Raw genomic sequence first — 24,524 nt, forward strand, 5'->3', positions numbered from 1 at the left:
CGAAAAGCCAAGTTACAGGGAACCAGGCAGAGGGCCTTCTCAGTGGTGGCACCCGCCCTGTGGAACGCCCTCCCACCAGATGTCAAAGAGAACAACAACTACCAGACTTTTAGAAGACACCTGAAGGCAGCCTTGTTTAGGGAAGCTTTCAATGTTTGATGCATTATTGTATTTTAATATTTTGTTAGAAGCTGCTCAGAGTGGCTGGGGAAGCCCAGCCAGATGAGCGGGGTATAAAAAATAAATTATTATTATTATTATTATTATTATTATTATTATTATTATTATTATTATTATTTCAGGTGAGGGGAGGAGAGAGGGCATTGTTCCATCAGGCAAGCCAAAATGCTTGCCCCGAGGGAACAATTGCCTTAGCATGATGTTGAATTAGTCCCAGGAACCCAAGGGAACTCAGGAACCCATCACTTGCCTGCCCCTTCCCTACATATTTCTAGCTCTCTTCTTTGGGCCCATTTGGATAAATGCACATGCTTGCAATCAAGCACACATCTTACTTGCAATGGAAGGCTTCTTTCAAGTCTTTTTTTCAGCAGTGGAAGGGGTGTTGGGGAGGAGGGGAGGGGTGGCACTTGAGAAGACCCCCAAAGGCTCCCGTGCATCTATGGGTACCACACCAGCAATCCCTGAGCTGTATCATTCATTGGAACAAATTATGAGGACTGATTCTCAAGAGTACTTTAGGGTAGGGGTGAGCTGAAATGACCCAGTTTTCTCTGACTTCATTTTTACTCAGAAAAAGACATTACATTAGGGAAACTAGTTTGCAAAATGTGTGTATGAGGCAAAACTGCATACCAAAATGTGTCTACTGGAAGTGCACACTGAAATGCTGACGAATTTTTCTGATGACTTAAAGAAAATTGCAAACTGATGTGTAAATATAGGGAGAGGAACTTAAAACTGGAAAAATGAGAAATTGAGGGAGACCAAAGTTGTCAGACTCACCCACTCTCAGTAGAGGAGAAGAATATATGACAGGCACCCACTATTTGCACTACCTGGAAACAACTGAAGACATTTTTGTTTCAACAAGCATTTGAAAAGTTATTTGCCTTAGATCATGGGTAGGCAAACTAAGGCCCAGGGGCCGGATCTGGCCCACGGACAGTCCGGGAATCAGCGTGTTTTTACATGAGTAGAATGTGTGCTTTTATTTAAAATGCATCTCTGGGTTATTTGTGGGGCATAGGAATTCGTTCATTTTCTTTTTCTTCAAAATATAGTCTGGCCCCCTGCTGAAAAAGCTTGCTGACCCCTGCCTTAGATGCTCATTTTGTATTATGTTAAAATCTATCTTCTATTTTTTTTTTGAAAACTATTATTATTATTTATTGCATTTATATTCCACCTTTGTGTCCCAGGACCTCTGGGTGGCATACTTTGTTCTTCCCTCCACTTCTGTTTAATTCCCAGAACAACACTGTGAGGTAGGTTAGCCTGAGAGGCAGTGACTGCCTCAAGTTGAACTTCATTGCGCGGTGGCAATTTGGACCCTGGTCTTCCCAGTCCTAGTCCAACACTCTAACCACTCTACCACACTGTCTCTCTGAAATGAGTGTGTGAACACATTAGAGATGGATGCTTATACACATCTTTCTTTAACACTTTAGTAGGGCTCTAGTCTTAGAGATGGTGCAGTCCCTCAGTCATTTCGTTCCAACACCCATCACTGGGTGCTGTCGCCCTCACAGTATCATTTGTGGAATGTTTTAATACAGTTCTGCTGTAGAACGCTTTTCTTTCTATCCTCCTTTCTTCAGGGACATATATTAGAAATGCACTACAACTGTAGATCTGGATCTCAGTTAAGAGCCCAAAATAATTTCCACTTGCATAGTGTGATAGAAAATAGTAAAATGGTAATCCTCCTTGGCTAAAATTCCTGCTCTCCACCTGACTGCCCAGATTCACACTGCCACAAACTGTTCCTCTGTCCTGTTCACTAGCTGAAGGGTGTGACATTCCAAAGGCTGGAGAGGGATTTATATCCATTAAAGGATGATTAAGTCTTTTGCAGAATCAAGCAGATGTGCTGAGCCTCATTCACTTTAATCAAACCAGCAAAACATGCTAGCTTAGAGCTAGGAATCAGCAAGGCATGTTGTTTATGTATAGATTCAGCAGAACTGTGGATTAGTGCAGACTTTTACCCAGCGCTCAGCCATGTTCAGAGTCCTGGTAAAATGGATCTGGAACACTGGCTGCCTTACTTACCTTAAAAAATTATTAGGCTCTAAAGTTTGGTTCTGCTAAGGGTGCAAAAATTATTATGTCTCTGAGCTGTTGGCTAATGGTGCCTTTGTCCAACCCGATATAAACATGCACTGATTATTAAATAATTTTTCACACATGTCTTATTCCAAAATGTTGCAGTAAAGGCAACCCTATTTTGCGTTATCATCCTATGCTACCTTAACGCTCCTCTGTTGAACTGAATAAAGTTTCATATAAGCTGTGAGGAATGGAATGTGCAGTCATAAATAAGTAAACTCCAACAACCGTATTAGAAATTCCCAGAACTTTTGCCAGGACATGGATCTGTGTGTCCAATATCCAGATGGAAGAAATGCATGCATTTAATATGAGTACAAAACAGATGCACAGGATATGGGGAAATATTCATCTCCTACGATGAAAAAATAATTCAAAATACAATATTTGGCTTCAGTCAGTCAAGTATCACTTCAGTAATAGTGCATCACCCAGTAGAGAATTATGGTATCATTTATTTATTTTTTGCAATACCTTATCCAACAGAACTTAAAAAGAAAGAAAGAAACAGACATTGGAATACCAATCAACTCACAACAAACTTTGGGTTTAATTTAGGAATAATTTAGGAATTGGTTTCAATTCCTTCCATGACCTTCTTCACTGTCTCTTTGGTCGGTTACAAGGAAAGATTCCCTCAACCAACAGGATCAAAAAGAACTTGAAAAAGAGCAGATTGGGCCAACAGCCAGATCAATCAAGATGAGAGATAAATTGCTAGGTATCAGCACATCTGAAACTTTTTAAAATAAAAACTTTCAACAGAAAACAAATGAAACATAAGCCAGCAACATGTCACTGCAGCCCCAAAGGTAAATGTTATTTTAAGTTCATACAAAACCACATTGTACTAATTTATGTCATGAACCTCTCTGCCTGCTGCTGTAGCCCAGTAGTGTAAAGTCCAGGGTTCTTCAACCTTGGGTTCCCCAATGTCATTGGATTACAACTCCCACCATCATCAGCCAATGGGGACCCAAGGTTGAAGAACTGTGGTTTAGTCTGAGTGGAAGTGGCTCTCCAAGGGCTTAAGTGGAGGCGTCATTTCTTGAGATGCCAGAGATTGTGCCCTCACTCCAAACTATTGTTCCTCTGCATTGTATGAAAAGAGGGTTGTTAAGAGCCTATGTTGTGTACATTTATCCTAAGACACAGTAATCCCTCTCAAGTCGCTTCTGTCCTTTACAGTAGCCATCAGAAGGGCAGTAGCGCTTACCTGACTTTCTATCACCGGCCAGAGTGTTGGATCATACTGGGTCAATCTTGCTGCTATCTCACCCTTCACCTTCCAGGTAAGCCACAGAGATGCCAGGGACACGTCAGGCAAGTGCCACTGTCTTGCTCTGCTGGTGGTTTCTGATTCATCTACAAGACTGAAAAACTTACGGTAATTCAAGTTTGGACTAGGTTTCACAATGTCAACATTCTGAAAATGATTATTTTGTGTGGAGTGGGAGTCTGGGAGACCTGGCAGTCTCACACTCACAGTCATAGGCCTCGATCTTGCTAAAGTTAGCTTAGACAAAGGCTGCAATCCTATGTACACTTACTTAGGAGTAAGCCATGTCAAATTCAGCAGGACTCACTTCTGAGTAAGCATGCAGAAGATTGCACTGCAAACTCTGTTGAAACGGGAGCTGATGCAAAATTCATCTGAAGTCACTTTTTTTTGCTGAGAAAAGTTGTGAGATTTTTCTTTTTCTCATCCCTCGCCACATACCCCCAAATAGCTATTAGCGAGGCTAGTGAAAATTATTATTGAAACTTTTTAGCTGCTTGTTACCTAAAAGGTCTCCAAGCAACTAAAGGTCTCCAAGCAACTAAAGGTCTCCAAGCAACTAAAGGTCTCCAAGCAGGGTTGGACTCGATGGCCCTTGTGGTCTCTTCCAACTCTATGATTCTATGATTTAAAAACACAAACACAAAGGCATTATAACATTGTGAAAAAGAGAAAATTAATATAAAACATACAACATACAAAAAACAGGGGTCCCCCATAACAGCCATAGGAAGATTGGTCAGCACATGAACCATAAAGTAGAATCGGCTCAGTCCATCAAAGGCATGGAGGGAAAGGGAGGAATTTGATGTTGCTCTAAGGTGGTAATTCTCAGGGCAAACATTTCAGCTTGACAGGTGGCATGATGCCCTCTCCCCCCTCATACTGCTCCCCCACAGCCATTTTCAGCAGCAAAGGAGACACACAGATGGGGGAAATGGCGGAAATCCTTCCGCACGGCTTTCACTTACGAAACTCATTTGTTTAATTCCCACCTAAGTCTTTATCTGGTGCTGAAAATATGTCAGTAAAGGTGCCAGGGAGATTTGACTGGAAAGAGCATTCCATGGAGGGGGAGCCACAGCTGAAAAGTCCCTCTCCCTTGTCATCTCCTACTGTGCCTGCCTCAGAAGAGGGACCCAGAGAAGGGCTGCAGATGAAGCTCTAAGCATCTAGGTAGGTCAGGACAAAAAATGCATTACAAGTGGAGCTAATAGAAGATTTGGGTGGGGTGGTGGTGGTTAGATAATGAAAAAAAGGGGCACTGGGAGAAAAGGTTAAAATCTCTCCTCCTCTAGCCAGTGGCTTGGCATGGGTTGCCAGTGCCCGGGGCTGCACAGTTTCAATTGCCTAACAAGTGATTGCAGCCACAGGGATAAGAAAAGAAGAACCATTCCTTTGGAGAGGTTACTTCCTGGTTTGCATGGAGAAGCTGTTTCCAACAGAGCCCAGTGACAGAAGCGCACGGCAGTATTGATGCAGCACCAGGGGTTGAAATTTTCTGCTCCCGAACAATTTTGCACATGGGGCAACTGCCACTGTGCCCCCCCCCCACGCTACACCACTACCTCTAGCATTGCTGCTCCCATCAAAACTGGAGCCTTCTGTAGCTGCTTTTAAATAAAAGTTGAAACATGGAGAGATCTGATCACAGATCTCATGCATAGTGTGTATTTTAGCCCGTAGAGATAGGGTACAAGTTATGCTACCCTCATGGCATGCTGCCCAGCTCTGACTGTACAGAATGTTAAATGCTTCCACATGCTGTCTGTTCAGTCAAGGTTGACTGGAGAGGCATGAGGCACTGGGTTGCCCTTTGCTGTTCCTCCACAATACCCTCAGCAGATCAGCACGTTGCTAGAGGGAAGGACTTGTTGGCTGGCTTCTCCTTGCATTGTTACATTGTGAAATTAATCTTTCCTGTTCCCTCCCCTCCCACAATCTGGGGTTGTGTCTTTGGGATCAGTCTCCATGGCATCCCAGTTCTTTCCAGCTTTCTGCTTCTAAATAAAGAGTGATTTGACCTGTCTATGAATCTGTACTTATTACTTCAAGGGTTTACTGAAGACAAAGCTACACATACCCACTTCCTCGGGGAACATCCTGCAGTCATATATCACCATAAGCTATCTATAGAAAGCTTGCAAGTCCTAGATAGGATTTGGGCTGATATACTTAACTGATGCTCTCCGAGACACTTAAAACTTCAGAAATGCATTTTATCCCCAATCCACATCTTTCCAATTTGACATAGCAAAGCCACAGAGTAGGGGGAGAGGGGGAGAGTGAGTAGAGGGGAGGATTAATTTGGCCAAAAAGGGTATATTTGGTACAATGCCTGGATCATTTAATTTTCTCTCTCCAAGCACCACTTCAATGAGGTTCATTTTACTCCCACAAGTTATTCAATCCCTGCGGTGGAGAAAGTCACCCTTCTCTGATGTGGAGTACAGGGGAAGCCAGCTGCCAACTTGGGTTTGTTTAAATGGAATATATGCTACAGCAGTGATCCCTCTGTAAACATCTGGGCCCATGAGTCTCCTGCAGCTTTTGGGTAATCCCAAAATGAGTCCAATCCCATAAAAGTAAGAAAACCCAAACCTCTATGACACATGGAGCCCTAAACCCATATGTGCTCCTAAGAAGGGGGAGTTGCTATTACCGTTTGATTGGCAATGCAACCTAAAAGGACGCATGTTGCTGAACAACATTGAGATCAGAACATCAATAGCATAAGTGAAAGAGAGAGAGCAAAATTATACTTAAAACTTCCTTGGATTATTGGACCATCGACTGGCCAGAACCTTGACAGATTTCATTTTTGTTCAAGATCCTTGAGAATCTTTCCCCAAATTACCCCAATTTACCTTGAAATTTGGGGTACAATGCACACCACTAGTAACCAGAATATTTGTACAGAGGTTTGCTATTTACTTCGTGACAGCTATTTAAATCTGTGGGAAGACATGAATGTCAAAATCTTCTCAGCACCGAATGAGAAATTTCTCCCTTGAACTTCAGGAAGAACAACTTCAGAGCTGAAAATGTTTCCATATTAAAAAAGCAAAGAATGTGTCAGGACATTAAAAGGTCAGTTGTGACAAGCGTAGAAAAGGAAAACATGGCTATTCTCTTCATCTACTCTTTCACTCGCATGGCCTTCCTGAATTCAACCCAAAAGTCATGTGAATTTTAATTCTATCCAGAATTTTTCTATTGGCAAACCCACCCCTCTCCCCCAGTTATGAACATTATATCCTAGAAACTTGGGAGAGGGGAGCCCAATCCATTTACAGGCTCAAATCCTGGTATTTGAAGTTGACATACAACAGCAGCTTTGTAAGTGCACATGCACACACATCACTTTGTGAATCCCTCTGATATGGCCAATAGCTCAAAAATTCATAAAGGCAAAATCCAGAAGAGAAGCTGTGTGAATTAGTTTATAGCAAAACCAGGAATCTTGTGGTGTCTTAAGGACTATCATATTTATTGAGACATGGTTTTGTAGGCTAAATCCCAGTTTGGTGCATGAAGTGGTCACTTAAGTAGGCAGAAGTATTAAGTAGGGCTATGCACAAGATTCAGTTCAGACCCTGATTTGGTGCTTCCTGAAACAGCCAACCTCAGTCCTAGGTGCTTTGCAAGTCTGACCGAGTCAACTTTGTTTTTCTACTTATTCACTATTAAGAGTGAAATTTGCTTACTAGGCAAGCCTACTAGTCCCTCTAGTGTGGATAAAGCCAGCAAATCACAGTAAAAAATAGATCCAGGGGCTATATTGCTGGACACCTTTGAAGTCTCATTAAAAAAACAACACCAATAAACCCACATCTATAACTTTTTTATTTTTGAGCCGAAGTGGATGAAATTTGCAGGCAAAGTCATCCCTTTTGAGGGCATGAATTCCACCAAATTTCAGGAGGATTGCTGCACCAGTTTTCCTGCAAGGGCAGCCATTACAATTTTGGGTTGTGTAACAAAGGACTAACTCAATTACGAGTAAGGCTGTCAGTCACGAAGGAGCTCTTCCCTGCTTGTCTTCTTGTCAGCCCAGGAAGCAACACTGTTTGTTACCTTCCTCCACCTCTTTAGCTCAGTCTTGTCTTTGTAGAACTGAACAGAGAATTGAGCCCATCACTGACTCTAGCCTCACCTACTGTTGGCCTCCCCATTTTCTCCTCATCAGCGCCACTGCATCAAAAAGATATTGGTACAGCAACCTCTTCTTCTGTCCCCAGTATCATAACTTTTAAAGTGATTTACCACTTAGATAATGGGATGCTGGTGGTGCTGTGGGTTAAAACACAGAGCCTAGGGCTTGCCGATCAGAAGGTCAGCAGTTCAAATCCCTGCGACGGGGTGAGCTCCTGTTGCTCGGTCCCTGCTCCTGCCAACCTAGCAGTTCGAAAGAACGAAGTGCAAGTAGATAAATAGATACCGCTCCGGCGGGAAGGTAAACAGCATTTCCGTGCGTTGCTCTGGTTCGCCAGAAACAGCTTAGTCATGCTGGCCACATGACCCGGAAGCTGTACGCCGGCTCCCTCGGCCAGTAAAGCGAGATGAGCGCCGCAACCCCAGAGTCATCCGTGACTGGACCTAACAGTCAGGGGTCCCTTTACCTTTTTACCACTTAGATAACTGCCATTATATCAAGAGTAAGTGGCTAGGGACAAAGAACAAGGCTGCAGAAATTCATTTTACAGCTGCTACTACTAGCAGGGCCAGTCCACCCACGAGACAAGATGAGGCGGTTGCCTCAGGCGGCAGGATCCACAGGGGCATCAGATCCAAGGAATGCATTGCCCACTGCTGCTGCTGCCACCACAATGACAGCAACAGCTGTGGAATGGTCCTTGGAGGCTGGATCTGACGTCTCCTTGGTAGTCCCCTGCCAATGCTTCTTTATGGTGGCCTCTTGGCAAATAGGAGGTGCTTCTGGTCTCTTCCCACCCGTCTTGTTCCCAGTGTATATCTTCATTCCTCGCTTATTCCTAATGTAGATCTTCACTTGCCGCTTCTTCCCTGAGCGTTTTCTGGTTTGCCTCAGGTGCCAAAATGTCTTGGGCTGGCCCTGAGAGAGAGCTTGGTGACTGACTTCAGCGGCAGGAGGCCACATGTCAGAATTAGCAGAGAAAAAACTGAAGGCCACGACTGTTTTGATCTCCTCCCGGTTCTTGCCTCAGTAAAAACATTCCCGCTAACGCTGCAAAGAATGAAGCAGAGCTGAGCAGCCGTGCAGCAGTGACTGTTATTCTAAATACTTTTGGTATTTATGAAAAATTGCCAAGATTCCATTGTAATTTATTTAAGTAAATCTTGGTAAGTGCTTTTCCCGCCCTGCCCTGAAAATGATTTACAAAGTGTTTGTAACCCCAAGGGTTCCCAAAAGCCGCTTGGATGTCAAAGCAGGGCTATTAATCTTGTGATTAGCTTTCTCAAAAACCATATTTGTGGCCTGATTAGCAAATATTTGTTAGCATTCCCTTTTTCTACAGAGAATTGTCACGCTGACACCCCACCCCCTCTCGTTTTAGGAGCATTATGCAGTTCTGGACTCAGAAAGATGATAAATTTGTCACATATCTGTAAAGTGGAGGGCTGGAAAAACAACAACAACAACAACAACAACAACAACAACAACAACAATGCACAACTTGCCACAGTGGGGTTCTGATCCAGATTGAGACCCTAGCGGGGGTGGGCGGGTTAGGGGGATTTAACCCTTTCTACTTCACTATGGTCCTGATCCAAATAATTCCTGAAATTTCCCTAGGACACAACCTTCCATGGAACTGCATAAGAATTTCCTCCCTCCACTATTGTAAGTAGTATTGTAAGGCACTGATTTGGACCCCCCACTCTTAAGGGCACAACAATGCCATTTGTATAGCTAATCTATTATGTAGCTTGGCTCTGTGTTCCTCTTGCATATCCAACCCAGAAGGGCCAGTCACATTTCACAAATACAATAGAAGATAAGAAGAACCATGCAGGAGCAGAATAGAGGTCTATCTAGCCTAGCCTTCTGTTTCCTGTAGTGGCCAACCAGATGTATCTGGAAAGCCCACAAACAGGACATGAGGGAACCAGCCACAGCTCTGTGACAGACCACCTGCATTCTGTGCTGGTTGCAGGTTCAATCTCTGGCATCTTAACTTGATGAGAAGCCTGCCTGAAATCTTGGAGAGCTGCTGCCAGCCTGTGTAGACAATACTGATGGACTAATGGTGTGACTTGGTGTAAGGCAGCTCCCTAAGCTTTCCTTATGCTCTCACTATCGCTGTTGTTTCCCTGGCGCCTGGAGCCTTTTTCAATGTGCTGCTGAAGGGAACGTCATGTTACACTATGAGAAAGGGCCTTCTCTGTGGTGGCACCCCAGTTATGGAATGCCCTTCCCTCTGAGGTGCAGTTGGCGTCTACTGCATTTTACTGTATGGAGCTGCCTTGTACTGAGTCAGACCATTAGTTCATCTAGCTCTCCAGGGTTTCACATGGGGGTCTTTCCCCTGCCCTATCTGGAGATGCTGAGGATTGAACCTGTCATAGGTGCCTGCTCCCTGGGGCCCTGGGTGCTAAGCACCCACAAAATTCCCCAGGAAGGGGCCAGGCACCCACAAATTTCGGTGCACACTGCATGGCACCCACGGCCTCGGACACCCATAGTCATGGAGCCAAGTTGACACTCCTGGAACCTATGATGTTCTGCATGCAAAGCTTGTACTCTATTATTGAGCCCTTCCCCTTCTCTCAAAGCAATCTTCTTGTGCATGCTGAAGCATACGAACATTTGCAGATTCTACTTATTATAGCACTCATGCACCTGCATTTACTGAACAGCACTAAGGGGCTACTTCCATCTCCTCATAGTTCTTTGGTCCTCTCACAGGGAGGTCAGGCTGGCCTCAACTAGAGCCAGGGCTTTTTCGGCTGTGGCTCCGATCTGGTGGAACACTCTGTCACAAGAGACCAGGGCCCTGCGGGACTTGACATCTTTCCGCAGGGCCTGCAAGACAGAGCTGTTCCACCAGGCCTTTGGCCAGGGCACAGCCTGACCCCCTCCTTTTGTAACCCTCATAGAACTCTAGCCCAATGGTTGCCATTAATTTGACTCTGAATTGATTTTAGGATGAATTGATTTTAGAATGTATTTCAATTAATTGATTATGATTTTATATAAACCGTGTTATTTTTACCATTGTTAGCCACTCTGAGCCTGGCTTCGGCTGGGGAGGGCGGGATATAAACAAATTATTATTATTATTATTATTATTATTATTATTATTATTATTATTATTATTATTAGGATCCAACCAGGGGCGGAGGAAGGGGTGTGTGGTCTGCCTCAGGTGTCATCTCTGGGGGGGGGGGGGTGACAAAATGGTGGGAAGCACTCACCGCGGGGCCTGCAATGTGCCCGAGCCATGCATCTCTCCTGGGAGTGACGTGGTGGCTCGGGCGCTTGCAGGCTCCACGTGCCCCAAATGGTCCGCCCACACCTCACCCTCAGCTGTAGGGCAGCTGAGTGGGAGGAAGCAGGTGGACTCCTCAGAGGACCTACTTCCAATTGGCTTGCTCCGCCACTGGATCCAACCCACTGGGTTTTTTTTAACAGCTGCAATGTACTCCTCAGGATATCTGCCAATGCAACAACAACACTATTTTTTTCTGCTGCCCATCTGACTACCCAGCCACCCTGGGTAGCTTCCCAAAAATTATAAAATCACAGTAAAACATCAAACATTAAAAACTTCCCCATACAGGTTTCTTCTAGAAGTCAGATAGTTATTTATTTCCTTTATAAAATAAATTTGTAACAGAGTAATAATAATATTTTAAAATAATAAATTTATTATTTATACCTTGCCCATCTGGCTGGGTTTCCCCAGGCACTCTGGGTGGCTTACAGCACATATAAAAACATACTAAAACATCAAACATTAAAAACTTCATGATAAAGGATTGCCTTCAGATGTTCCCCCCCCAAAAAATAATGTTATTATTTCTGAAAAGGTAACAGTAACATGCTGATCAGTCAGGGGATTATTTTTTGAACTGAAACAACACCATGAAGATTTGTGATAGAATCTTTTGGTTGATCCCGAGAAATAGTCATACTTTGTTACAAACCTTTTCCAGGGAACACGGCCTTGCATGAAAAGTCAGAAGCACAAGCTGCAACATTTCTGTGGTCTGTTAGGAGTGAAGCAAAACTGAAGCCCATTCAGAATAAACAAACAGGTCTTATATGATGGGGGTTCAAGAGGTTACGCCATGAAAGGTCACAGAAATTAATCGAAACGTGAGACCTGGGAGGTCAAAAATGGGCATATTCTTGGCAGAAACTATTCCTGCATTTTATTCTCCTACAAATTTTGAGCCTAGTGCTGATAGATGTTCAGATCCCTCAATTTGGAAGTGCCTGCTTTAGTTATTTCCTTCATTTTTACTTATAGTTTAAGAATAGGAGAATTTAAGGAGAGCCCTACTGGACCAGAAAAGGAAGTCATTCATGAGAATGCTGTTGTGCGTCTTGAATGCTTCCCACAGGCGTGTGGTTGGTCACTGTAAGAAGAGGATTCTAGACAAGAAGAGCCATTGGCCTGGAGCAACAGGTTCTTATGTTCTTAAGCATATACTAGAAATACCTGGAACTGCCATTGATGGACAGTGAAAACTAGGGCTGGTAATCCTTGGATCTCCTTTGGACAGACTGGTAAAATTTTAGCTTTACAGCCAAAATTCTCCAGAAATACAAACAGGGTAGAGAACATATGAAGTGCTTCCATGTGGGTGACACGTAGTATTCTAGCCATGGGTGGATGGAGCCCACAGAAGAATATGCTGAAAGGACCACTAGGGGGAGCAGGATGGCAACTTCTTCCCAAGCATTATTTGGCAGTCGGTTACAGTGGCCAATATTTCAACGGATGTGGTTGTGGGAGATGAGCCCACAGAGATTTGAGCCTCCCCATTCATGCCCCCAGGATCTGAGCGCTGGAATCATTCCTCTGTGTGCTGCCTTCTCAATCTGATAACTTTGGCCTGGATGTACGTACCTAAAACATGGCCTGTCTGATTCATTAAATGTCAAAGAGCCCTGCCTCACATGTTTAGGGATTATCTTTCCCTCTGGAAAAGTTGTTTCAACTCATGCAAAGAGAACATTTTAGAAAGAGCTCGATTGTTTGTGAGGCTTTGTCGGACGAGCCCAGCAACACTTCCCAGAAGTGATGTTTCCAGTATGCTATGTCATCCCAGATACAGGTGTGCTGTTTGCCATCTTTCTGGTGCAATGCAAGTTTGTGAGTGTGATACCTGACCACTCTAAATTACCCGCTTTGCTGGTTGGTTTTCTGGAGGGGCCCATCACACCCTCCGACAGTCCTAAAGGGGCCTGTTGAGGTTGTGACAAGCTCCATTGGGCCCTCCCATTCCAGCAGTGGGCTCTGACGGACCCCACAATGTTGGGCAGAACCCTGTAGTAGATAGGTAGCCGTGTTGGTCTGCCATAGTCAAAATAAAAAAATTCCTTCCAATAGCACCTTAAAGACCAACTAAGTTAGTTCTTGGTATGAGCTTTCGTGTGTATCTGAAGAAGTGGGCAGAACCCTGTGTGCCTTGGGGAGTCACTCCACCCCCATGATCATTTTGGTTGTCCTTTTAGTTCATACCTAAGTCCTATGAAGGGACGCGGGTGGCGCTGTGGGTTAAACCACAGAGCCTAGGGCTTGCTGATCAGAAGGTTGGCAGTTCGAATCCCCGCGACGGGATGAGCTCCCGTTGCTCGGTCCCAGCTCCTGCCCACCTAGCAGTTCAAAAGCACGTCAAAGTGCAAGTAGATAAATAGGTACCACTCCGGCGGGAAGGTAAACGGCGTTTCCGTGCACGGCTCTGGTTTGCCAGAAGCGGCTTAGTCATGCTGGCCACATGACCCGGGAGCTGTACGCCGGCTCCCTTGGCCAGTAAAGCGAGATGAGCACCGCGACCCCAGAGTCGGCCACAACTGGACCTAATGGTCAGAGGTCCCTTCACCTTTACCTTTAAGCCCTATGAAAGAGCATTCATGTATGTTCTGGGGTCTGTAGTATCTACCGTTGACAGCTCTTTGGAACAATGCCCTTATCATTTGTTAGAGTAAGGAAACCTCTGGTTTTGTATTTGATAATCAGGGTGGTATATTTTACAGTTGTGCTGTCACCTCAATTCAGCTGCTAACGGAACTATTTTCTGAGGTTAATTTAATTTGATTTTTAATTGGTTGAAAATCTGTACTTAAGGTAGTTTAGGAACTGTCAGCAAAGTCACTTAGATGGGATCCCTTCCAACTTTTCAATTCTATGAAATGCTCCAAGACATTGAAAGAAAATACTAATTATATGAAAACTGGAAGAAAAAAATCAAATGGTTGAAGCTGAAAGCAATTGTTCTGGAAAAAAGGAAAAATGTAAGTGGCATCTCCCAGGACAAAGGGGATCCCTATATTCCTAGGGATGTGGGTGGCGCTGTGGTCTAAAGCACTGAGCCTCTTGGGCTTGCTGATCGGAAGGTCGGCAGTTCGAATCCGCAGGACGGGGTGAACTCCAGTTGTTCTGTCCCAGCTCCTGCCAACATAGCAGTTCAAAATCATGCCAGCGCAAGTAGATAAATAGGTACTGCTATGGTGGGAAGGTAAACAGCGTTTCTGTGCACTCTGGTTTCCATCACGGTGTCCCATTGCACCAGAAGCAGTTTAGTCATGCTGGCCATTACCCGTAAAGCTGTCTGTGGACAAACTCAGGCTCCCTCGGCCTGAAGCGAGATGAGTGCCGCACCCCATAGTTGCCTTTGACTGGACTTAACTGTCCAGGGTCATTTATCTTATATTACTTATATTACTAGATGGCCACAGTCTGAGGAGCTTCTCTGAACAAGTGCTCTAGACTAATTACAAATTGTTTGGAGCAGTATATCAATGAGCTTAAATTTAAAAAAGGAAAGATGAGGTTAGCATACCACTTATGTTAGAGCTGAGGCAGGGAGAAAGCTGGGGAGTCACACCTGAAGGAACAAATAGAACCACTCTAGAACCAGGAAGACTTTGCTGCAAGGTTCCGTTCCAGACACGAAACCTTTTATAGCCCTTCCTGTCTAGGATGGCCCAATGGTCAGTGTAGATGGGAGGGGCCAGTTCAAAACCTCAGAAAACTTCACCACACAGGCAGATGCCTCAAATCTGAAGTTCTGTGGCATACCACACTGGAAGCTAAATACAGACTTGAATGTCCCCACAGCCTGCAGCCACAGATAAACAATCACACCCAGAGGTGGGCACTAGCTGGGCTCTGCCCAGGGTTGCAGAGAAATGGCAAGTCTTGGCTCCAGACTACAAGGCTTTCTCTAGTAGCTTTACAGATCATTCTTCTCATTTAAAGATCTTTCATTCTGAAGTGGTTAATAATGAGGAATGTGCCTCTTCCAGAATGGCTGTTATTTCCCCCCCCTTCCCCCTTCCCCCGCACAATAAACTATGTTTCCTGATCTGGAAAAAATGCTTGCTGGCTTCGATTTCGTTTCTTTTTCTCAATTGCGCTGCTCAGCCCAGGCCACACATTTTCTCCCTGTGAGTAAGGCTTCTCAGAAATGTTTGGTCAGTTCTCCAGAGCAAGTAGCATTGGAGCAGTGGATTGCTTTGTGAGATGATTATTCACAAATAATGGTATTTTAAGTGTAGCTGGCACCAGACCCCATGGCCTGCTTTTAATTCACTGAGGACAAAAGAGAAGCAGTACCAAGGGCCAAAAACTTGCCCCAGCTCTGTTAAACAGAGAGTAAATTAAAGTAAGGGTGGAGAACCTGTGGCTCTTCTCCAGATGTTGCTGGAGAAAACAAGGCATTTAAATAACTATTGTACAACTTTAAACAATTATGGCTTCCCACAAAGATTCCTGGGAGCTATAGTTTGTTAAGGGTGCTTTTGGGAGCTCCTATTCCCCTCAAAGAGCTACAATTCTCAGAGTTCCCTGGGAAGAGAGAATAATTATTAAACCACTCTGAGAATTAGATTCAGGTAGGTAGCCGTGTTGGTCTGACACAGTTGAAATAAATTAAAAAATTGAAAAATTGTCCAGTAGCACCTTAGAGACCAACTAAGTTTGTTCTTGGTATAAGCTTTCATGTGCATGCACACTTCTGCTGCTGTGCAATTTCTCTTCTCATCCTGAAGCAAAGTTCTTAACCTGAGGTACTATTTCTGTGCTACCGGAGTCTGTAACCTGAAGCTTCTGTAACCCAAGGCAGTGTTCCCCAACCTTGGGCCTCCAGCTGTTTTTGGACTACAACTCCCATCATCCCTCGCTAGCAAGACCAGTGGTCAAGGATGATGGGAATTGTAGTCCAAAAACAGCTGGAGGCCCAAGGTTGGGGAACACTGACCCAAGGTACCACTGTAGTATAATAGTGCTATAAATGTATGGCGCCGATGGTGCCTGGGTCAAAATTTGCTCCAGTGAGCTAGTGATGATAATCAAGAAAGGATCAGAATCAGAACAATAAATATAGAAAGAAAATAGTAAAGTTTATTTAAATTAAAGCAGAGAAATGATTATATATATGTATACAAACTCAGCAGTAACTCAAATATAATAAATAAAAAGGAGGTATGAATCAGTTTATGAAAGGGGAAAAAACTATTATACTGGCAAATAAAAATAATCAATGCAACGGATATCAAATTGCACTCTCCTGAAACATCCTTACCGTAATTTAAGCTAAATATTAAAGAGGTGACTATTGTAGCTACCAATCCAAGGAAAAGTCCATGAAACTGGCTTCTGTGGCCTCAGGGGCAAAGTTGAAAAAGATGAACTCAAGATCCAGTGTTTGGATCCTGAATGGTCTAAGTGGAAAATAATTTCAGATAAAATGGAGGGGAAATCTTTGGACTAGTGAACTTTTAGCCTCACAAGGGAACAAACTAGGGTTGCCATATTTCAAAAAGCTCTTTTAAAGGAAATTCACCAAAATCTACACTTCCGACATGGGTTGCTGTACGTCCGAATTTCCCCGGACATTTAAGTGATTTCTGCCCGGGCGCTGTTACAGATGTCTGAATCCCAGCTATATCCGGGAAAGTCCAGACATATGGCAACTCTAGAATAAACGGAAGGTAAAATCAAAATCAAAAAGATTTCAGGGGTAAAAAAACAAAAAAACACCTGTGTCTATTCAAAGCAGTTCATGAGCCAAACATCCAGACCCAAAAAGGTTAGTTTAGAGAAAATGGCCACGAGCAAGATAAAAAAACTGAAAGACAGATATGCTCAAAGCAATGAATTCCTTCTCCTCTCAACCAGAAGGCAAGAGGGCAAACGGGGCTCCAAAGATCTCAGAATAAACATTGCTTGGAGCCAAGCAAATACAAAATTAAGAATAGTAGAAGAAGACACCTCTAGCTATGAGTGTAATCTCTTTTAGATCCCTCTGCTCCTCCAAATCTCCCTGTTTTCTGAGTCAATCTTTTCTCTCACCCTGCTGTTTCTCACTAAAGTTCAGCTATGTATTAGTAAATGACACCAGGCGTAGACTCCTGTTAAGAAGGGGTTTATTATCTTTAATTAATGATTTGGGGAGGTTGGCATATTCTTGAGCCTTATCAGGGCAAATTGGGATTCTCGAGTCACTCACTTAAAACAGGCATCGAGGCCTTCCTCAGTTATAAGCCAGAGTTTCTTGACCAAAGTTAGCTTCCATTCCGTTCCACAGCTTTTGGGGTGATCACCTTCAATACACAGATTCACTCTCAAAATGACCTGACTCAAACTTCTGACCTATGCTGTCATACCTGAGAAGTTTAGCATGGGCTTTAGTTTCACAATAGTAAGAGAAATTAACTCTCCATGGCCTCCAGGAATAAGTCTCTCTTTTTATTAGCTCACAGGAAATATATTTGAATCTACCCTGTTTCTCATACTTTCAAGACCGGAAAGTATTTCAATTGTTTTGTGGAGAAGCTACGTGACTCTCTCTCCTTCACAACAGAGAAACCCTGTGGTGGGAAACCACGCGGTCATATTGACTGAACATATGCAGATTTGCACCCCCCCCCCAAATTGAGCTCAGTAACAGACTACAGTTCCCATGAATCCCAGACAACATAGCCACTGGTTAGTGGCAGAGGTTGTATGGTTGAGTTCCTATGTCCTGCCACATGGACAACCTAGTCAGCATGTGACCTGGACCATGAAACCAACAGATCCTGAAGCAAATGATACAGCAGTTTATCTACTTACCGTAATCGGTTTGGACTAAGGTTGGAAACCTTCCCAGTCTAAAATAAAGCTTGTGGTTTGTAGGCAAACTAACACAACATTGCAGAGTAGTCAGAGGTGACATTACCGGAGATAAATTTTATGGTAACTGGTCTCCCTTCATTTTTTCCATTAATTTCATTTCCATTAATTAATTCCATTAATTTCTCACCAGAAGGATCTAGACCACCTTTTTAAGAGATATATTATCACGAAATTTTTCTCAATATCCTGCATTTTCTTTATTTAACTATCATGTCACTGACTCTCTCCCAGGTTTAAAGAAGGCCGCTGTTAACTTTGCAAGTCTGTTGTTGCAACCAGTCCTATATATGTTTGGTATTTATAGATATATTCTTTCCAAAGTGTGTAATGAGGCTGCATGGTTCACTTATGCACCCCCCAAATGATCTCTGAAATGTTTTGATTGCTTTATATAAGTTTGCTTGTTTTAATGTTTGTCTCTATAAGAGAGAGAGAGAGAGAGAGAGAGAAAGAGTTTGTGCAAACTTTAAACTCTGTTGTTAGCTGTTCCTGCAGCTATAAACACTTGAAAAGTCCTGGATATTTATATTCCTATATACATAAAAATGCAGGACTCTCGTTGTTCAGCCCCGTTTGATTTCATGCAAATCCAGGATTGTGGTTTGGAGCAAGAGAGGGGGCCGATTTTGAAATGATGGTTTTAAGCAAGAGCAGAGGTTTCAATAAAGCAGGGATGGAGAGACACAGGAGCTGTGAGAATATGGGGGGGGGGGCTGAGCAATGCTAGAAGGGGGTAGCAGCCGTGTGTGTGTTTGTCTACACACACACACGTATATCCTCTGCAGGTGGATAGTTTTTTTTAAAGGCTAGTTTTATTACCAGTGAGTGTTGCTGAATAGCAATTTATGTGAATGGTAGAATTTAGACTTTCCTGGCTATTGTGAGTTCCTTTTCTTTAACAATAATATAACGGTATGTAGGTGAGTGTTGAGTCGCCTCCCCCCCTTGCTTGAAATAGCAAATGTAGAAGCCCTATTATTTAATCCCCAGTCTAAAACGCCGGCGGTCTCTCTTAGATCACAGGTTTCAATTAGAAAATTAACTTGCATGTCGCTTTGCCATATTAAAAAAAGCTGATTTCCTCCCAGTGCCATACAGATGATACATTGTTACAAGGGGCTGAAATTACACTTAATATCCTCTACATAAAAAAGAGGGAAAGGCACACAAGGCTTTTCCGCTTCGTTTGGGTTAAAGCTTTAAAAAATAATACGTTTTTTACAAGCCTAGCTGCAGTTTTTATTCCTCTGAGTCACGTGCGCCCCTTGAAAACCATGCACTCTCCATGGCTCTCAAAGCATAAAATAGGCAATAAAATGTTTTTGAAGGAATTCTTACTATATTTGGCTTTGCAAAATAAAAGGCCCCAGTACGTTAAGCCTAATATCATTAACTTTTTTTTGCGGTTTTCATGCAATTTGTAATCCAGAAATCTTTGGTATTAGAAGCTGAAGTGGAGGGGGAGGTCGGGGGGGGGAGGGGAAAGGAAGCTAAAACAACAACTATATATGAATATGAATACATGCAGCCAGCATTCCATTTTTTTCTGGGAAGGAAAATGATCTGGTATTACAATTTTATAAAAGGATGGCTTCCCAGGCAGAAATTTGTGAAGAAGGAGGAGGAGGAGGAGGAGGAGGAGGAGGAGGAGGAGGCGGCTTGGAAATTCAGTAAAATCATAGAATCTTAGAGCTGGCAGGGACCCAAAGGTCATCTAGTCCAACCCCCTGCAATGCAGGAATCTTGGCTAAAGCATCCATGACAGATAGCCATCCAATGGACTTGCAGCTTGCCATCTGCATTGGACCCCCATTATGAAAGGCTGGTATGCATGACCACTGGAATGGATTTCCTGTTGGGAAGTGGGGAACTCAAGAAAGCTCAATAGTGTTGGAAGCTTCAGGAATATACTGCAGCAGAGGTGGGGAACGTCAGGCCTTGGGGTCAAATTCAGTCTTCCAGCCTTCTCTGTCTGGCCCTTGGAATTTCCCCCTGGCCATAGACCCTCTTTCCAGGTCCTGCTCACTGGCCCCGCTTCAAGCCGTAAATACTTTTGCCTGGCTGGGATGCGTTCTCAAACTCAGTGCATTTGGTCTGCCTGACTGGGGGACAGAGAGGTATGTATGCATGTAGAAACTTGCCAGCTGTGCAAAGGCCACAAAGAAGTGGTGTGCTGAAAGAGGGCGCTGAACCTTTCCACTTATCACTTCTTTTCAAAAGCCGCACCATCTTGCCCAGCCTGTTTTATCCCAACTAAGCATCTCACATTCCAAACCAATCCCAGATGTCTTGCAGCATTGCCTGCTGGTGGAAATGCCAACTTGGTTGTGAATGAAGTTTTTCTTTTTTTCTTTTGCTTGCTCATCAAGTTGCAGTTCCAAATCCAGATTAAGAAAGTGGAACGCTCGTGTCATTCAGACTCACTGCCATGCCACGTGAAAACCTCCTCTGTGATGAGCTGGCAGAAGGATGACAAAAGGTTCTAGAAGAATGCCTGCTTTCAGGTTTAATCCATCTTGCCAGCTACCGATGAACAGACACAGATCTATCTATTCTAGGCTGCACCAACAGAAGTATAGTGTCTGGATCAAGGAAAGTAATAGTACCACTCTATTCTGCCTTGGTAATACGGTGTCCAGTTCTGGGCACCACAAATTAAGAAGGATATTGAAAAGCTGGAACATGTGCAGATGAGAGCAACCAATTTCTGGAAACCAAACCTTATGAGGAGCGCTTGAAGGAGCTGGGTATGTTTAGCCTGGAAAAGACAAGACTGAGAAGAGATATGATAGGCATCTTCAAATATCTAAGGGGCTGTCTTATGGATGATGGAGCAAGCTTGTTCTCTTCTGCTCAGGAGGGTAGGACTCAAAGCAATGGAACCAAGTTACAAGAAAGGAGATTCTGACTAAACATCAGGAAGAACTTTCTGAAAGTAAGAGCTGTTAGACAGTGGAACAGTCCCCCTTGGGAGCTTGTGGACTCTCCTTCCTGAGAGGTTTTTAAGCAGAGGTTGGGTGGACATCTGTCCTAAATGCTTTAATTGAGAGTCCTGCATTTGGACTAGATGACATTCAGGGTCTCTTCCAACTCGACAATTATACAATTATCTATATGAACACAGAGTTAAACTATGGAACTCACTCCCACTGGAGGCAGTGATGGCCACCAACTTGGATGGCTTTAAAAGAGAATCAGGCAAATTCGTGGAGGGAAAGGTTATCAGTGGTTACTAGCCATGATGGCTCTGTTCTGCCTCCACATCTGGAGGCCGCAATGCTTCTGTATATCAGTTGCTGGAAAGCGCAGGAGGGGAGAAGGCTCTTGTGCTTGAATCCTGCTCACTGGCTTCCCACAGGCAGCTGTTCAACCACTGGGAGAACAGGATGCTGGACGAGATGGGACACTGGCTTTATCCAGCAGGTCTGTTGTTATGTTCTTGACTGGCCCTGGGCAAAGGCTTCCAATAGTGCAGCAGAGCTACCCCCACTCTCCTCCTTCCATAAGAGCTGACTCCCAGGGGCCAGGATCCCTTCAGCCCCCCAATAAAATATTTGAGGGAGGTGCCCCCCCAAGTTGATAAGCATTGTCATTCAGTTGGTGCATGTGTGCCGTGTTATGTGATCAGTTATGTTGGGCAAGGCTTTATTGCCCCAAATACCGGTATATTTTTTCAGGTTGGCACCTCTGCCTCCTTCTGTGCATCGCCTAAAAAGGTAAAGGTACCTGAAGCTGAGGCTCCAATACTTTGGCCACCTCATGAGAAGAGAAGACTGCCTGGAAAAATACCCTGATGTTGGGAAAGATGGAGGGCACAAGGAGAAGGGGACGACAGAGGATGAGATGGTTGGACAGTGTTCTCGAAGCTACCAACAAAAGTTTGACCAAACTGCAGGAGGCAGTGGAAAACAGGAGTGCCTGGCGTGCTCTGGTCCATGGGGTCACGAAGAGTCGGACACAACTAAATGACTAAACAACAACAACCCCTGACCCTTAGGTCCAGTCGCAGACGACTCTGGGGTTGCACGCTCATCTCGCTTTATTGGCCGAGGGAGCCAGCGTACAGCTTCCGGGTCATGGGGCCAGCATGACTAAGCCGCTTCTGGCAAACCAGAGCAGCACACGGAAATGCTGTTGACCTTCCCACCAGAGCAGTACCTATTTATCTACTTGCACTTTGATGTGCTTTCGAATTGCTAGGCGGGCAGGAGCAGGGACTGAACAACGGGAGCTTACCCCATCGCGGGGATTTGAACCACCGACCTTCTGATCGGCAAGCCCTAGGCTCTGTGGTTTAGACCACAGCGCCACCTGCATCCCTTGTGCATTGCCTACGCCCTCCCCAAAAAAATTGGTTCTGGGGGAGTGCTTGGAGAACCCCCAGAACAGACCATGGTGGTAGAGGAGGGAATCATTTTTCCTGATAGTGCCATGTTGAATTCCACCCATTGATTCTGAGGAAGGATTTGAAGGGAAAGCGAGTCAGTAGTTGCATCACATAGGTGGTTTGGATGTGATGAGGGGGTACTTCAAACATATGAGAGATCTGTGCCAAAGTCCAAGACAGATATAGGTGCATTAGTCTCATTTATTTTTATGGGCTTAATCAGGTCAGAATAAAACAAAACAAAATGCCTAACTCTGAGCTTGTTTGTGGACTATTTTGGTCCCCCATGTGAATGCAATGCAAACAGAAATGGGATAGGAACCAGTAATCAAATGCAAAAACTAATGAACAGAAGTTCATATTTGAAATTCCCTTTGCCGTGTCTGTCACAGCCACAGTATTTGTCTGCAAATGCTGTTTCGGCTGGGAAGTTCAGATTACTAACTTTCCAGTCCTTTTTACCAGTTCATTCCAAGAACAATTCCAGTTTTTATAAGTTAATAAAAAAAGAAAATAACTTGAGCGCTTTTAATAAGGGAGCGAGGGAAGCCAGAAAATAAAAAGTTGGGACAGCAGATCAGGAAAAGTATCAGTCTGAGCGTGCAGGGTTGCCAAATCCAATGAAGGAAATAAATCTTGAAGCTCTGAGCCTAGTACTATCCAAGGGAACCCTCAGTGATCCCTGAGCAAGAATTATTCAAATTCAATTTCGTACTTTCTGCTTTTCATACGTGCTACCAGAAGCAGACAGTTTTAAATACCACGGGCATGGAGTGTGCATGCAGACCAGACTGTGCTTTAGTGCGCATGTGTGCACACCAACACACACCGGTGCATCAAAACAAAGAAAAAACATATCTGTTCCCCTTGGGGGCCAGGGGGAAGCTGATATACGTTTGTGTGCATTGCAATGTTGAAATTATGTAACTGAAATGAAATGGGAAGTGAGCTTACATTCTTACATTCTTATTTTTATTTTTTAAAATAAAAAAATTCCTTCCAGCAGCACCTTAAAGACCAACTAAGTTAGTTCTTGGTATGAGCTTTCGTGTGCATGCACACTTCTTCAGATACACTGAAACAGAAGTTGCCAGATCCTTCTATATAGTGAGAAGGTGGGGAGGGGTATTACTCAGAAGGGTGGTGGGAATGGGTGATTGGCAGATAGCTGAGATGAGCCTGTTGACGACTCTTAACGACTGCAATAGGTCTTACAGGAAAAGGCAAGGGGTGAGAAGGTGAAAAATGGCTAGTCATGTATAATGAGATAAGAATCCAGTGTCTCTGTTCAGACCAGGTCTCTCCATGGTTTTAAGTTTGGTAATGAGTTTTATTTTTTAAATCAGTTTGAAATGAGATTCGGTAGTTTTAAAATATGGCAGTATTACTAACTCCAGTTTAGAGCTCTTCTAGTGGTAGGTTGTGCTCCATGACTGGGTCATGCTGTGACACCAGTACCACTCTGCTCATAGCATAATGACATCAAGACACTTTCCTTATTGTCACTTACTTAGGTGACAGATGGAATGGGGAACCTGTGAGCCTCTGGATGTTGTTGTACTACAACTCCCATCATCCTTGGCCAGTGGCCATGCTAGCTGAGGCTGGTGGGAGCTGGAGTCGAAAAATATTTGGATCACAGTACTACAAGAAGGCCCACCTGAAGAAAAGTCTAAATTGTGCAATATTTCTCCCCTCCCTTTTTTGAGAATTTCATGCTTTGTGTGTCCATGTTTATTTTTGCGCAGAGTTCCTGCATCATGCATTTTATTCTGTGCATGACAAAAGGGTGAGATGGGCCCTTGTTCCTTCACTACATTGGCTGGGTAAATATCTGAAAGAACAGTGGTTTGCCTTTGCTATGAATGGTACAGTGGAGAAGTCAATAATGTTCTGTTGGTTGCAAGGGAACTGGTATAAAAGTAGAATTCCTGGATGTCAAGATTCAAGTTTGGGGCAATTACTCTTTGGTGAGAGAACCCCAGCAGAGATTTAAAATCGCAACATATGCAGCAAGGAAAAACATGGAAATATAGGCAGGACAGCTTACTCTATGGTTTTAACCCCTTCATGCATTAACTAGACTTTAGCATGTTGGTTATATGAGGCTGATTATCCCACATGTTCTACAATGCACATTTTGCATCTTATCAGTTGATGACTGGCATCTTGGCTGTAAGTCCTAGAACACCTGTTCCCTCCTTTGCTGAGTCCAGCTGACTGACTCCAGCTA

The sequence above is a fragment of the Podarcis liolepis genome (assembly GCF_965112155.1).
Source record: "Podarcis liolepis genome assembly, chromosome: 1".
NCBI classification, from domain to species: domain Eukaryota; kingdom Metazoa; phylum Chordata; class Lepidosauria; order Squamata; family Lacertidae; genus Podarcis; species Podarcis liolepis.